We start from the raw sequence: 18086 nt of genomic DNA on the forward strand, positions 1-18086 counted from the left end.
AGTTATGTGGTTTCTTTCATGGTCACTCTTACGATATTTTATTGGATCACGATCCGTATATTACTGGTTTCTTCTAAATCTGATTTCTATTGGATACTATATGGGTAGAATTCTAGAGTATGGAGGTTCAGCTCTGATCAAGCCAGTAATTCCTTAGGGTGGCTCTTTTACTGTGTGCTTAGGGTAAGTCCTTATGGATACAGTTCTAGGGAATTGTATATTGGTATTCGGCTGTAAGGTTTTATTATGGTTTTAAAAATATGTTTTAAACTTTTACTATTTTAAGAAGATTTGTACCTTATTTTTGGTTTTGTGGGAACACACTAGACACCTTATTCTGATCTCCTGAACATGGTCATCTGAATGTTTCCTCTGAATTGTAAGCTTCATGTCTTGTACTTAAATAAATACCAATGGAACCTCATCTCATCACAAAAAAAAACTATAGAAGTTTGAATCATTAGGGAAATTTTTATGCTTGCCTATTATTTGTATGTCCTTCAGTATCACTTGGTAGTTATGTATTACTGAGCTTATCAAAGCTCACTCTTTTACTCACCATTTTAGGTTAAAAGAATCAAATCAGTGTAGCTATCGACATCAGTAAAGGAATTCCACTAGTGTTGCTTGTGGAGTACGATGCATATGATTAAGGGGCATATATGTTGTATTCTGTTTTTATATCCGAGTATAAAACCTATTTTATTTCTGGATATTGTTAAATTCTACTTTTAATATATAAATTATTTTACAATTTTACACGCTTTAACATAAATTTTAATTTTTCCTGTGGGTCGCTTTAGTGGCCCTAATATGACATCTCAGATTTGATTAGGTCACCTGCATTAGTCTATGGGTGTTACATAGGCAGAAGACCATCTTCGACAAGGCGTGACCACATCTTGTGACTAACATGCAACTGCTGTCTTATAATAAGAATTTGAACTTTTGGAGTCAAACCAGGGATGAAGCTTACTTTTACGAGAAGTATAGATAGATTTGATTGTTAATCGGTTATCTATTTTTGAAGAAGTTGAAGAAGGAATGGCGAGTAGAACTCTGAAGGAGTTGACTGCACAATATTTAAATAAAAAACCCTTTATGCATCACTTTTCCTAATTTGAGTTAAGATCTGGTTTAATTCACTTTCTGTCTTCTTTTCATGGACATGCAAGGGAAGATCCCCATAAACATTTGAAAGAATTTCATATTGTATGCTACAGGATGAAACCCATGGAGTCACCAATAAGCAAATTAGTTTAAAAGCTTTTCATTTTCCTTTAAAGGATCAAACAATAGATTGACTTTATTATCTACCATCTGAATCAATAATGAAATGTATTGGGATGAAGAGGTTGTTTTTTGAGAAATTATTTCCCGCATCTAAGGCTAACAACATTAGAAAAAAAATCTATGGAATTACGCAACTCACTGGCTGGACTTTGTACGAATATTGAGAGAGGTTTAAGCGATTATGCGATAGTTTTCCCCATCATCAAATCCCAAACTAGTTTTAAATTCAATACTTCTATGAAGGATTGTTATCGATGGATAGAAGTACGATTGATGCAGTGAGTGGCGGAGCTTTAATGAACCTCACACCTGAGGGATCGAAAGAGTTAATTTCGAACATGGCTAAAAATTTCCAACAGTTTGATTGAAGGATGAACAAATCCATTAACCAAATCAGTGAGATAAAAATTGATTCTCTTGAAAATAAAATTTCTGACTTGACAACTTTGGTTCATTAAATTGCCCTAGGGCAGTGCAAGTAGAAAAAGCCGTTGGAATGTGTTCAATTAAAGGATGTCCTACGAATATGTGTCCTACATTGCAACAAGATTCTCTACAATAGGTTAATGCTTTAGGAGGATTCCATAATCAACCCCAAAGGAAGAACAATCATTTTTTCTAATCAATACAACTCAGGATGGAGGAATCATCCGAATCTAAGTTATGGGAATCAAGGAGGACAACAAAGATACAACGCTCAAAATTTTACTAGACCGACATAAGTACTAACCAAAGATCAATCGTCAAGTTCAAGTATGCTTTCATAGGATATTGTCAAAAGTCTAGCTAACTCTAATCATGCATTTCAACGTGAAACGAGGACTATGTTAACAAATAAATTCTCTGAGTTGAAACTGATGATGAGATCAACTTAGAAGAATTATTTTCAGCATCATCTCTTGAACAAACAAATTCAATGCTAACAAAATGGTTCATTCTATTGTGCAGACACCAAATTGAAAGACCTACCCGACCACCTAGAATACATATATTTAGGTGAAGAGAAGACACTGTCGGTGATAATTGCAAAAGGACTCAAGACCGAACAAGAGGAGAAATTGATTCGAGTTTTAAAGGAGCATAAAGAATAAGTTGGATGGACCTTAGCCGACATCAAAGGTACAATTCCACCAATTTTTATGCATAGAATACTGCTCGAAGATGATACCAAACCTTTAAGGGAGTTACAAAGGAGTTTGAATCCATCCATGAATGAAGTGGTGATGAAGAAAGTACTCAAACTATTGGATACGAGTATGGTATATCTAATCTCGGATAGTAAATAGATAAGTCCGATTCACGTATTCCCAAAGAAAATGGGGATTATTGTGGTAAGAAATTAAAACAATGAACTTGTACCAATGTGTGTGCAAAATGATTGGTGAATGTGCATAGATTTTAGAAAGCTTAATCACATGACTAGGAAAAATCACTTTCCCTTACCTTTCGAGCAGCTCTAGGATAGATGAAAGTGGTTCCCGTAAAAGGTCTCGTTTGGGAAAAGGCAAATCGGTCCTGCCACCATTGGAGACAGATTTAAATGGGTTTTTAAAATTCAACACCAAAACTCGAAAAGTCAGGTACGCTGACATAAAAACTTGATAAATCAATTCGAGTAAGTATAAATACTCATTCTTTGGAAGAATTGAAAATTAGAGAAGCTTTTGATGCTATGTTTGTTAGTATGTGGTGGAAGATTTTTTTATTAATATTAAATATCCTACTTTTATTGAGTTGATTAGATAATTCTACACTAATTTTCAATTGACTTGCCTAAGGATTTCAATCCCTATAGAGTCGTGAAATTTAGAATACTAGGTAAATAATTTGTTCAATCCATTACCGAATTTAATTTGACTTTAGGATTTATTGATACTGAATGCTCTACCACCGCATACTATAAAACTAGCACCGTCGCTTTTATGACATCTTTTGCCATTCGACAGTTTGGAATGATATGTCTTATGATAATCCTAGTAAGTCCAAAGGTAAGCATTTTTAGCATTCATATGCGACGATTTTTAGCATTCATTTTTTCTGGTAGAAAAAATACATCCAATATATTTACTAAAATTGAACTTTACTCATTTGGCAACCCTATTAATTTATGATTATGGTTAGCTTATCAATTTAATTCAATTCTGATTAATGGTAAGCATTTATGCCTTGGTTTCCTTATTACTCATTTGGCAAATCAACTTAATTTGCTTGATCTTGCTAACACTAACCTCCATGTATCTTCTGGGATGGAGCCACTAGATACATAGTGCTTGTTGAAAATGAAATTGTTGGAGAAGATAGATGGAGTTTATATTTCCGTACAACCCTTTTTGTGCCTGTTACGTTTACCAAATGATCCTCCACGATCTTTAAAACGCATTCGCAAGATGCATGATCTTCATCCCAATGAAGATTCAATTGAACCATATTTTGAGGAACTTTGGGCAAGAATGGAATGACAAATTTCAAGGATGGAGAAGAACTTGGCTGCCTTGTAGAGCATTGTGGAGTCTCTATTTCTTGTCCACCATCACCTTGAACCATATCATTCCGTCTTGCTTAGAAATAAGGGGAGTTCCCTTTTCTCTTTAGTTTATTTTGTGAGCAATTTATTTTGATATACATTGAGGACAATATAGGATTTAGGTGTGAGGGAGAAATTTCATGCATGATTTCATTTTACGAGAATATTTTTTGATTAATTTTGTATGAGTTTGGATTTTGATGTACTTCAATTCATATATGCTGATTTTTCTTTTGAAATCTTGAATCTTTGCTTAATGTCTTGAAATGCATTGTAAGTTTTGGATACATCGTGGTTTGGATTATAATGCATGAAAGAGACGAGCATGATTAGTGTTTTATTAAAAAAATATTTATTATTATTATTTTATTTCAGGCTTTACAAAACCCAAAATAGACCTAATCGGGCCCTAAAAATAGCCTAACCCAGTACAACAGAAACCTCAATTTAACCCAAAACCCGAGGCCCAGCAACCCAGAGCCCATTGCTACAGCCCACCTGTGGAAATCCATTAGGGTTTCTGCTGAGAGTCTCTTTGCGCCGCATCATCCCAACCATTGGATCTAGGAGAGATCCAATGGTCCAGATTACGTGACGATTAGGGTTTTACCCTTAGCTCCAACCACCCCACGACAACCGTCGGATCTAGACCTATCCAATGGTCTAGATCAAGCCTTTGTCGCCGCCCATCTCCACCAGTCAAGTTCCACCATTGGTTCCACCAATCCGAAGCCCCTACCATGTTAGAAACGTAGATCAACACACAAGCAACTCCAAACACAGCAACACAAGCAAAAATCATTTCTTTTGTAATGATTTCATAGCAAAAAAAATAGAGACAAAATATATGTAAAATCGGGGGTTATAAAAACCCGAACCATTGTAAACAAAATCTCTCTCTCTTTGGGTTTTTAATTTTGAAAACAGTAAATAAAAATCAGAAAACATAAGGTATGTTTTTTGTGTTCTTTATTTTTCTCGGTTTTAAATAAAAAAACAAAAAGGAAAACCTAGGTCTACGAAGCAAGGAAGAAACAAAGTAAATAGTAAAGGGCTAGATCTTTTACCTGCGAGGGGAGTTAAGCTAGGGATCGTTCGTCTTTGCGGCGGTCGGAGGGGAAAAGTTGAATGGTTGGGGGATCTTTAGGCTTGTTTAGGGTTTTTTAGGGAGTTTTAGTCCTAGATCTAGGTTTAGGGGTATATATTTGAGCGTTTATGAGTTTTTGGGTAAGTTTTGGAGCTCCGACAACCGAAACAACGACTGAAGGACTAAATATTAGGGTAAATTTGCGTAGTAGTCCCCCTATCTTTCCCGTGTTTTTACATTTTCATCACCTATAGGGACCCTTTTATTATTTAGCCTCATTATTTTGTCTCGTTATTGTTATTTTCCAACTTTATAAATCAATATTGATTTTTGGGCTATTCATATTTAAACCCCTCATATTTAAGAGTTTTTTATTTTAATCCATGTTTTAAATATTGATATGTATATTTAATTTCTGCTCCATTTTATTTTAGTCCATCTAGTTTATTTGTTTGTACTTCATACGATTTATATATTTGGTATGTTGTTTTAAGTTTTTTTATTTCAGTCATATGCATGCTTATGGTTTATTAGTAATTTAGGGTCTGAGTTATTTAACCTTCATGTTAAGAGACCTATATTTGTTTAACTTGCTGAATGTTATCCCCCAAATCTACTGTTTTATCTTATTTTATTTTAACTATTGTTTTTTAGGTGTTAAATAACTTGTAAATGTCATTTGTGTATTGATAAATATTTTCCTTAATTAATTATTCATGTTAGTTTAATCATTAACACGTTATACATGTGTACGAACAAGTAATTTAGGAATCACATGACATCATTTTGTATAATATGTATCATATCCTCACGTGCATAACTTGACTCATATCAAATAATTTGATTAAGGGTAATACCCTTTTATTTTAAAATCGTTATGAGTTGCTTGTCTTAACTTATTAGAGAGCCACTTCCGAAGATTTTAAATTGAAAGTGTATCCCAACAGTGAAACCTAAAAAAATGATTCCTCACCCAAAAATTGGGAATGAGAGAATAATAAATATTCGTTCATTTAAATTCTTCGAGAAAAGATTGTTAGAACTTATCTAAGGTCTGATCTTGACGTATTTAAATAATCGAATATCCTTCTTCTTTTTAAAAAGGATCGGTAATTTTTAATTTAATTGGTTTTTGTGCATTTGAATATTATGATGGAACTATAATATTTCTCTATTTCGATTGGAGTAATAATTGATTGCCTCAAGGTATGAGGGTTGTTTTCTTCTCGATAGGAAATAACTAAATATTATTAGATTTCATTTCAAAATTCATAAATTGTTGTTTTATGGGATTATGAACTTAATTAAATTCGAATTTGTAAGATTCATTGAAAAGACATTAATTAATCGACTAAGTACCGATTTAGGGCATTGTGGGGGGTGCTAATCCTTCTCCACACGTAATCGACTCCTGAACTCGAATTTTGGTAACACATATCTCAAATTTGTTGTTTTAATTAAAATTAATATTTTTATTAAAATGACAAAGCACGTTTTGGGTGCTCAATCACACCCTAATTAAATATTGTGGCGACTCCTCGAACCACACTCTTTATTTTTAAAAGAAATCCCAAATTTTTCGAAACGATAGATTTTTTAAATCACATTACTTTTTAATTAAAAATTAACCAAAAGAGATAAATTAAAATTTGTGTGGTTTTTAAAATCCCAATCACTCGAAAAAAATTGTTTCGACAAGTTCAAGCCTTAATTCTCTTAAATTTTTATTATTTTATAAGATAATAACACATGTTACAATTTTTTTTTATCTAAATACAATCATTAAAATATACATGATATGTAAACTGTTGTCAAAAGGACAGAAAGTGATATAAAAATAAAAATAAATATAATATGATTATTAATTTTTAATGGTAGAAAGTGATATAAAAAATAAAAAAAATTGCCAATATCATCATTAATTTTAACACCATGTGATTAAAATAGAAAAATATAATATTGATGACAATTTTACCAGAAAATAATTTGATGTCTAAAATAGAAAAGAAACAATAAATTGATAACAAATAATATAAGTTACCCTTAAAAATAACTAAGATAAATTATATGTTTGATACCTCAACTATCAATTTTGTTCTATTTTGGTTACCTAACTTTTTTTTCTTCAAAATTATACCTATGTTTAATTTTGGTTTCATTTTAATCACATGCTATTAAAAAATTAACGGTGATGTCAGCATATCACCATAAGATAATTTTACGTCATCATTGAAAAGAAAATATCACGTCAATAATTATATTAATTTTTTAACAGTGAGCAACTAAAATGAAATTAAAATATAACATTAGTTATAATTCTGGAAAAAAAATGAGTGGTTGAAACAAAATAAAAGCAATAGTTGAAATACTAAATGTATAATTTACCCAAATAATTATCAGAGATCACTCAACTCATCTTTTGTGTTAAGTTGCACTTGTAACATAGTATAGAAGTCCAATCTTAATGGTTTTTAAGATTATTATAATATTACAAACATATATGTAATTTCAAAACATAATTATTTGGGTTAAAATACATTTATACAATGTATTTTTTTTAGTTTTATATAAATTTAGGACCGTTAGATGTATGAAAATAGATGAATAAGATTAACTCATGTTTTTGCTTTCAGTGAATATCTTCTAATTTTCTACCGTTAATCTCTATCATCTATTTTCACTCATCCAACGATCCTAAATTTATATAAAACTAAATGAGTTTTACATGACATAATATAATCCTATCTCTAGTAAATTTTAGAAAAATAGAGTAATAATATTCCTAACATGCGCAACCACGAAACTACATCCGTTGCTACAATCACAACCATAATTTAGTACTATGATGACTCCAAAAAGAAAACACCAAATGATTTATTCATGATGAACTAAAGCTAAAGGACACACACCCCAATGATTGAAGAAGCAATACACCTTTGTTTTCAGGAGAATTCAAATGTGAAACCAGTGTTATCCAGTTTCTCTTGAACAAGCTCTTCCATACGTTCAACCATGGAAGGCGTGAGATAATTGCTCCAATCACCCACTTCTCCTTTCCTGAAAAAATCGGTGTGTGGAATCCCAGAAGAAGTGTGCAAACCTTTCTTGTTCACTTCCAGTTCTTTCAAGTTCTTTAAGCTACACATTCTCGCTATTTCTTCAACAACCCCATGCCTGTCTTCTTCCTCAGTGAAAGGAACCCCTAAGAAAATCGCCAGTTTTTTCAGATGGGAAGTGATATCTTTCTTTAGAGCATCATATTTCATAATCATTATCTTGTTGGGATTCTCTTGGCTTGCCTTCCAATACCCCAATACATGATCAAAAAAGGGACCAAACCTACAGATTCCATTGCAGAACCTGTCAAAAGTTTCATATAGTGATACAGGGTTTAAAATAGCGGGACGAAAACGCAATAGCGTCTGCTATTTCACGGTAGCGTCATCGTCTGAAACCGAAATCTGAGAAAATAATTGTGGACAGCGGATTCACACTAAAATCGGTAGATCGATTTTACAATCTAACGGGTAACGGTGAATAGCGCCGATAACGGGACGCCATTACCGTTATCTACCGTTAATGTAACAGATGGATCCTTCTCTCTTTTCTTCTTTTCGAGGCAATACCAAAGCAGCAGTGAGATTTTCCTTGAAATTTTTTATTATCTCAGCAACATTCGAACCAAAAACAATAAAGAGGTGAGTCGTTTACCTTTCTTTAGTGGTCTCGATCAGCGGTGGTTTGGGACCCATTTCGGGTTTTGTTTGGCTTCGGATTGGGTATAATTTGGTTGGACCAGCAGTGGTCGTCGGAATGAGTGGTCACCGGTTCTCGATGGCCAACGATCGAGAGGCTTGGAGCCTCCATGGTGAGCGTCGTTCGTGAGATGGATAGGGAGAGAAATAGAAGAGATGAAGTACATAGGGGTATTGTTTTAGGTTATATGAATTTATTTTTAGATTAATTTCATTTAAGTCCCCCATCTTTAGCCGCATATTTTTATTTTTGTCATTGAGTTTGGACTATTTTGAATTTTATTCTGGATCATAGGGTCTGATCATGATAATTTACCTTATTGTTTTGCTGAAGTGTTTATTAAGAAGTTTTAGGGTTAATCCTTCTTAGATCCCTAACATTTATGCGACTTTTTATGAAATAGTCACCCATTTCTCATTTTTTTAATTATTTTGAACACGATGCTCTAGTTTCATTAGTTTTATTTTAATCACTCATTTATATTTTTTTATTTCGAAATTAGCTTTAATATTTTTATTTTCTTTTATTTTGGTCATTGTTTTTATTTATAATCTACTCACTGTTATTATTTTATTTTGATCTTTATGTTTTACTTTATTATATTTTAGTCATTTTAATTCTATATTTTTAATATTCTGAACTATTTTATTTTAGGCATTATATTCTGATATTTTAAAATAAATAAATACCCTACTTAGAAAAGCCTAAAAAATTAAATATGCTTACTTTAGTTATATTTCATTTTGGTTGAATCAAATTATTTTAATATTGAGTTCTTAGGAGGAATTATTATATTCTTATTATTTCAGTTGGAAAGAGAAATATTAGTCCTAAAATATTTTAGGGATTATTTTCTCTTCGATTGAAAATATTAAAATATTTTCTATTTCTCCTTAGAATTTTCCTTTAAATAAAATTATGCGATTGAATTTGAAATAATAGGATCGTAAATTAAATTTATATTCGAATTCTTAGATTTCCACTACTAGATACAATTTATAATCGATGAAGTATCAATTTTGGGCGTTGTGGGGTGTTAATCATTCTCCACGCGTAATCTACCCCAAATCCCTTTTTATTACTAAAAAGAATTAATTTCTGGTTATACTTAGACTGATTTATCTTTTAAATGATGTTATCTTAAAAACTATTTTAAAATGAAATTTTTAGGTATTCGACCTACCTAACCCAAATTGTCGATTGCGACTCCAAAACATTTAATTGAAACCCATTTATTTACTTGCTTTCCCCAAGAAACATCGATTTGGGTGAAAATCGGTTACGACACCTATCTTCGGATTTTTAAAATCTTCTATTTGGTTAAACTATATTATATATATGTCAATTTTGCTTAAAAACATTTTAAAAATCAATAAAATGATTCATTATAATTATAATTATAATTATTATGTTTTAAGATAAGTTGTGCAAAATTTAAAAAATTCACGACCGCGACATCCGCAGTGAATGCGATGTCATCCGTTATGTCCGCAACCGCGATAAACGAGACACGACCGTAAGACCGCGAACGCTATTTAAAATCCTGTACAGGCTCCAGCTTTTCATCTCTTAACCTGTCAGTAAAACGCCAAAGAGAAATGAACATGTCCATGAGATTTCTACATATGTACACAATCTTACAGTTGGAATCATTAATGGAAGTAGGCAAAGAAGCATAAGGGACGTGGGTGGAGAAGAGTCTCGGCTGATAAAGGCAGCCGTTTTCAAGATCAGAAAAGGGTTGTTCAACTAATGATCGTACTCGAACATAGGGACAAGTTCGTGAGGGCCGAAGGCGAGCAATGGATGCTCATCGACGTAGGTGAACTTGTGGCGGTACAAGGTGGAGAATGTTAAGGCCTTGAGCCAAGTAGTGCCTCATTTTGTGAATGTGGCGACGATGATATCGGAATCTAATGTTTGGAAATGTTTCTGAAATGAAATCACGGCTTTTAGAACAAGAGATGGGCACCAAAAACCTTGGTAGAAATACAGATTGGAGCCTGCAAAGTTTTTATCTTTAGGGAAGGATCGCATCAGTTCATGGAATTCAGCGTCCCAAGATAACTCCGCATCATGGGATTTTGAAACGACGTTGGATTTGCAGATTTATGCTGTGTCCATAGCCAAACCAACAGACGTATATGGAGAAAGGGATAATGAACACTCAAAAACGAGTTGATTAGAAGGAAATTTATAGTATGAGATCTATTCATTTACGGGTAAACTACTCAAGTAGTCCCTCTACTCAAGTAATCTATTTGTAACAGTATTTTATTTGAGTGACTAAATATTACTTTTATAAAAAAAATTACTCATTTGTACTTGAATTAATAATTGAGAGTTGATTTAATTACTCATTATAAAATTACTTAATTTGATCTTAATTCTAAAATTACTCATTTGTGATTGAATCAAGTCTAATAGTGAGTATAAACATATTTCAATAATCCAAGGCACGTCATGCTTATTGTCAATTGAGTTAAAAAAATTCAACAATAATAGTCTCATGCTTTCTCTAGTCCTTGCTCATATGACCTAGTCATGAAATTTCATCATCAATAATAAAAGAAGTCAATATTCAATGATAATCACATGATAATACAACAAGGTCACACGATCTCACTAAGCAAACAAATGATATAATACAATATATGTTTATCACTAAGGTCGTATACATATAATGTATTTTTTCCATTAAATTCGTTTATGTATAATATAATTTCACCATTAAGGCCACATAAATAAATAAACCTCTCACCGCTAAAACCGTATATATAATTATTTTCTTGTCATTAAGGCCATATACCAATATTTTCCCTTTAAGGTCATATACTAATATTTTCCCTTTATGTCTAACACTGAAACTATATGCCATTTACCCTTTTATGCATTCAAGCCATCATCTTTACTCAATTAGTCCCATAAGGACATTTTAATAATTATACACTTATAAGGGTATCTTAGTAATTATCAAGGGTACTTTAGTCAATCAATGAGTTAATACATCTTATTAACCTCATTTAATCATATTAGGCCATTACCTATAATATTCAAGTGATTTAAGGGGAAAACAACCTTTCTTTATCCTTCAATATCAATATCAATATCAATATCAATATCAATATCAATATCAATATCAATATCAATATCAAGGGGTTGGTATCGATGCTCAACTTTATGATATTGATACTTTTGAAAAGTATAGATAGCAAATCGACACAATAGAATGGATCTTCCACTTTTAGTATCGATACTCGTAGCTCAATATTGATACCCTTTGAATGAATATTAATACTCAACGAGGGTTTTCAGGGTTTTAATTATATTTTCATATGATATTGATAATCTATAATTATTTTTTAGATTTAATTGAATTATTTATTTAAAGAATAAATTAATTAAATTCTCAAATAAAAAAATTAAATACAATCATAAATTCATACTGACCAAATATTTAGTGATGAAGGCGCATTTCATAGGAACATTGCTAAATAATACATGTTTTCTTTAGTAATGGAGCTTATGTCCTTCTTTGTCGGCAGGGGGCAAAAGCACATGTCTCTCTTTTTGTTGTTTTCTGCATATGTCATTTTTGTCTTAAATGTGATATATTTGATTTTGAGATACGGGTGAATTTTGATTTAATGCACATTCGATATTTTAATTTTGATTTAAAGATAAAGGTTTGGTGAAGGAATGACCATGGTTCGGGTTGAGTCAGACTTTTGATTAATCAATTTGATCCGAAATATATATACCTCTACTCGTATCTGGCCTGATTCAAAGATCATTTTTCATCAATTTAAACCGGACCCGACTCAACTTTGTAGAGTATAAATTTGGTTATGTATGACTCAACCTAATATAAAATAAAAACATAATTAAAAAAAAAGCAATAGAGAAATGGGTATTATAGCAATTATCCATAAATGTATATGAAAAAATTACACTATTAATCCTGGTAGAGTCGGGTCATAGATTTTTCACCTTTCACCCGAACTCAACCTCATACATATATAAAATCAGGTTCGACCTAAACTAAACCTTTTTTTTAAAAAAAAATCTAACCTTCTTAGGTTGAATAAGATCGAAATCTATAGATTTCACATTAAATTATCCTCCCTAATTTGGTGTGATGATTATTGATCAAAATTTTGATTCAAATATCGATCGGCACCCTTCACTTAGATTATATATATAATATATACACACACGTGTGTGTGAAATCTTTTAAATAAAAAGAATATAGACTTTTTTATTTGTATTTAAATGCATATTTTAACTAATAATATATAAACTTATTTAACTTTTATTAAATGTATAATATAAAATGGGTTAAACTAATAGATTAGTCAAAAAAATCATATTTCTACATTTTTGTTCATCAAATTTAAAAAATTTAAGTTTTGGTCACTTACATTGTTGGTTATTAAATAATGGTTATTTATGTTATAAATTGTTATATTTTGATCACTCAGTCGTTAATTCTTATTAGTTTGATGATGTGACGTGCTAATTAAAATGGGTTAAGTTTTAAATTTACCCCTCAACTTTAGATAGAATACTAGTAAGAGCATGAACTTTATATAAATTATCATTTGACCCTTAAACTTTATATATAATATCAATTTGATCCTTAAATTTGACAAAATTTTATCGTCGTCGCTACCACTCACCGTTGTCACCGTCGATCACCATCGGTCACCTTCGCCATCAACTTTTAGATCCCAAAATTTATAATTTTCTCATTTTTACAATATGAATACAAATCTAGTGTTTGTTTGATCGAAAATAGCCGAAACTCAATAAATCTAGCCTAGAACCTTTTAACTTCCTTTAAAATTACATCATAATAGTAAAGTTATTATTAATATTCATTTAAAAATAAAAACACTAAAAATATAAATCTATATCATATATCATATTCAAATGTATACAATTTTTATTTTGAATATTGCCATGTTACTTTTTTGTTATGTTTATAATATTAATTTACTTTTCAGACGATTTGCAAGCTGACTCGAATTATAATTAATATTACAAACATACCAAAAAACTAAAATACAAATACAAATTTTTTATGCATTTTATTATGATATAAATTTTGATTTTTAGTATTTTTTATTTTTAAAGGAATATTATAATAAATTTATTTTTATGATTAATTTTAAAGAAATTCGAAGGGTTGTAGGCTAGATTTGTTGAGTTTTGGATATTTTCTAGTGAAATATACACCAGATTCGTATTCAAAACGTCAAAAATGAGTGAATTTTAAATTTTGGGTCTCACAGTTGACAACAACAATGATCGATAGTGATCGATGGTGATGGTGGTGAGTGGTGACAATGATGAGAGACTTTAGTCGATTTCATGGATCAGACTAATATTTTATCTAAATTTAAGGGGTCAAAATGGTACTTCACCTAAAGTTCACGGTCTACCTAGTATTTTATCTAAATGTTAGGTGTAAAACTAAAAATTAACCCATTGTGACTAATGTGCCACGTCATCAAACTAAAAAGAGATAATGGCTCAGTGACCAAAATATAACAATCAATAATATAAATTACCAAAATTTAATGAAACAGTAACATAAATGATTAAAACTTAAGTTTTTTAAATTTGATAAGTGTACAAATATAAAAGAAAAGTGACCAATTCAATATTTTACCCTATAAATGATATATCTTTTCCAACATTGATAAGCCTACGACAAGGAGGAAGAAAAGGGTGCTTGTAAACTTTTTGCTGATTTATTCTTATCCTTCTTTTTTAATAGAGAAAATGTTATCACTTTTTTTACTTATTTCGGATTGGAGTGAAATCTAGAATTTTTACAAATAATATAATAAAAATTAATAACTTTCAAATAAAAATCACATTTTTATATGTATCATTAATTTAATAGATAAAATTTATAAATGATTATTAAATTATATTAAAATAATTTTTGGACATTGAACTTTCAAAATTACATAATTGGCATTAAATTTTGATTTTTTTTATAAAACATATATCATATCATCGAATGCCATTGAAAAAGGTGACATGACATGCTAAATTAATGAAAGGTTTTCATTTGGTCACTCAATCGTAACTAAAATTTTATTTTTGATATTTTTTTTCAATATTTCTAAGTAATCATTCAAAAAATAACTTTTAAAAGTATATAAAAATCCACAATTCGTTTTTAAAATTATAAATTTTTTAAAATTATAATATTATGAAATTTTTTAATTCATCAAATTATTTTATAATTATTATTTTTACTTAGTAACATTCTAATTGCCTCCAACCTAACTATGAAAGCATAAATTTCATCAAAAATTATCTCTTCTTCTTGAATATACCCTTAAGCAATAAGTCCAATCTTGTTCCTTAATATGTTACCATTTTTATCTAACTTATTCCTACATACTCATTTAGTACCTATAGTAGATTTGGTCCCTCAATTGTAACCAAAATTTTATTTTTTGATATTTTTTAAATATTTCTATTTAATCATTCAAAAAAAATAACTTTTAAAAATATATATAAATTCACAATTTATTTTAAAAGTATAATATTATAAAAATTTAATTTATCAAATTATTTTATAATTAATTTTTTACTTAATAACATTCTAATTGCATTCATCATAGTTATGAGAGCAGAAGTTTCATAAAAAATTGTCTCTTCTTCTTGAGTACACCCTTAAACAATAAGTCCATCCTTATTTCTTAATATGTTATGATTTTTATCTAACTTATTCCTAAATACTAATTTAGTACCTATAATAAATGTGTCACTATGCCTCTTAATTAATGTTTATACTTGATTTATCTTAAATTGATTTAACTCATCTTGCATAGTTATTACCCAATATTAATCATTTACTTCTTTAATACTACAAAATTATATTTATTTCTAAGAGAAAATCTAGTGGTTATCCATTTGAATGAATCACTCAAAATTTCATCACCTTTGACGTAGTTATACTCTCTTAGTTATGAAATCTTTTTCTCCTATAGGGTTAGCTCCTTTCGAGCATTTTGACTTTGTTCTTAACTTCATTCTTGCCTTGCATCTTTTTATGATGGTTCACTAACTTCATTTGATTTTATAATACTTACATCATCATTAACACAAAAAACCTTCCTAGAAAGGGGATTATCATAGAAAAAACATGTATTGATTCTTATCACTAGAGTATTTCTATTAAAGAATCGATAAACTTTAGAATTCATGAAATAATCTAGAAAGATTAATTTATCACTTTTTGCATCAAATTTGTCAGAATTGTATTTTCCATTATTTAAAACAAAATACTTACACCCAAAAAGGGTGAAAATAGCTAATGTTATGCTTTTATTTTCAAAAGTTCATATTTAGTTTTCTTTAAAATATTCCTAATCATTAATCTATTAATTATATAACAAGTGGCGTTTGAGGCTTTTGTCTAAAAATACTTTAGCAAATTATTTTCACAAAGCATGATTCTAGTCATTTCTTTTAAAGTTCTATTTTTCTTCTCAACAATTCCAGTTTTTGAGGGGTTCCAGGAGCTGAAAATTATGGGTCATACTACTAGAGTTGCAAAAATATTTGAAATCAAGATTTTGAAATTCGGTTCATGGCTACTCCTTATACTAAAAATTGAATAATCTTTTTAGTTTTGATTTATTTTAAAGAAAGTGATGATTTTTTTTCTAAAGCTTCATTTTTTTTTTGAAAATTCTAAATCTAATCCTAATCATACCTAGAGGAGAGGGGAAGAGGGGACTTTAGGGGAAGGAAGGGGAGTACTCCTAGTGGGTCTAGACCCACGACCTATGGGAATATGAGGGAACAAAGATAAACAACTTATCCAATCTGTCAAATGTGTTTGCTCTATAAATTTCATTTTTAGTACTTAAAAAGAGAACTCATGTGAATCTAGAGTAGTCATAAACTAAAATAAAAGCATATTATTTACAATCCAAGCTAGTAGTCCTAATATGTCCAAATAGATCAATGCAAAAAAAAAAAAAGTGCAATATTCTATTATAGGAAACATCATTAATAGGTTTAAAGGAAACTCTTTTATGCTTAATTTTTGCACATCCATCACAAATTTTATCTAAATCAAATTTATTTTGATAATCCTTTTACAAGATCATTTTTCACAAATTTATGCAAAATGCTCATGCTACTAGCGTGTCTAAGTTTTACATGGTGTAACCATGAATTATTTTCATATTTAGCTATTAGACATACATTTGAGGAAACAATGTTATCTAAATGCACTGTATAAATGTTTCTTATTCCATGATCAATAAGTATAAGTATAATCGTGTTTGATGCAATGTCAACAATCTTGTAACTATTAGACTAAAAAATGACGTTGTATTCCTTATCACACAATTGACTAATATTAAGTAGATTATGTTTCAAACAATTGACATATAACACATTCTCGATAAGTATAGAAGTATTGTTAACAATTAAACTGATTCCTTCAATGTGGCCTTTGGAGTTGCCACCAAAAGTTACTACTCCTTCACTTTTAGTCTTTAGCTCCATGAAATAGTTTTTTTTACTGGTCATATGTCTTGAGCATCCATTATCAAGGTACCATGAATTTGTACTTGTGTTTTGTGCTTTATAGAAATGCTCATCCTCCTACAAACATAGATTAATTTTTAACTTTTGGTATCCAATTTTTTGGGGTCAATAAACATTAGTTCTCAATAATCTAGTCCACTTGGGTATCCATTTTTCTAAGATACCCTCATCCTTAGTAGCAATGAGCCCTTTGGAGACCAATATACTTCTAGTAAATTTTTCATCTGAGGTTCTTTGAGGACCTCTATATATGTATTGTATAAATCTCTTTTTAATATAGTTGGAGTTTTAAATTTTGACCATTTTCAAATTGATTTGATCCAACATTGTTAAAATAAGCTTTAAGATTATCAAGCTTCTTTTGATGATCATTATGAATCTTTGAAAGTAGGTTATATAAATCTTGATTTTTCTTTTCAAATTATCAAGTTTGAGTTGCATAAATTTTACCTTACTTTCAAGTTTATTTTTAGTCTTAGATAAGAGATCATTTTTATTTTTTAGTTATGTAATATTTTTCTTCAGTTTCATAAACATCTTGTAATTCATCAAAAGAATATTCATTTAAAGTATATGAATTATATGTTACCTTTGTTTCTCCCTTAATGGGCGATCATAAGACACAAATTGACTACTTATTGTTCTTATTCATCGAAGGATTCTTCATCGCTCCATATAGCTACATGTGTCTTTTGTGCCTTTTTTGTAGACCCTTTTTTCTTCAACTGAGGGAACTCAAATTTGATGTGCCTCGTCTTCTTACATTCATAACAAATGATGTAATATTTTTCTTCAGTTTCATTCTTGAAGCCATCCTTTCTTTGGAGTCTTCTTCCTTTG

The 18086-nt window shown here is 30.1% G+C and overlaps 1 pseudogene; it reads right to left on the reverse strand.

Annotated features, from left to right (window-relative positions):
• Window positions 1-7754: 7754 nt before the first annotated feature.
• LOC120208562 lies at window positions 7755-10769 on the reverse strand (annotated as a pseudogene).
• Between the last annotated feature and the right edge of the window lie 7317 nt (window positions 10770-18086).

This window comes from Hibiscus syriacus, unplaced genomic scaffold (assembly GCF_006381635.1).
Source record: "Hibiscus syriacus cultivar Baekdansim isolate YM2019G1 unplaced genomic scaffold, ASM638163v2 tig00016637_pilon, whole genome shotgun sequence".
Classification (NCBI taxonomy): domain Eukaryota; kingdom Viridiplantae; phylum Streptophyta; class Magnoliopsida; order Malvales; family Malvaceae; genus Hibiscus; species Hibiscus syriacus.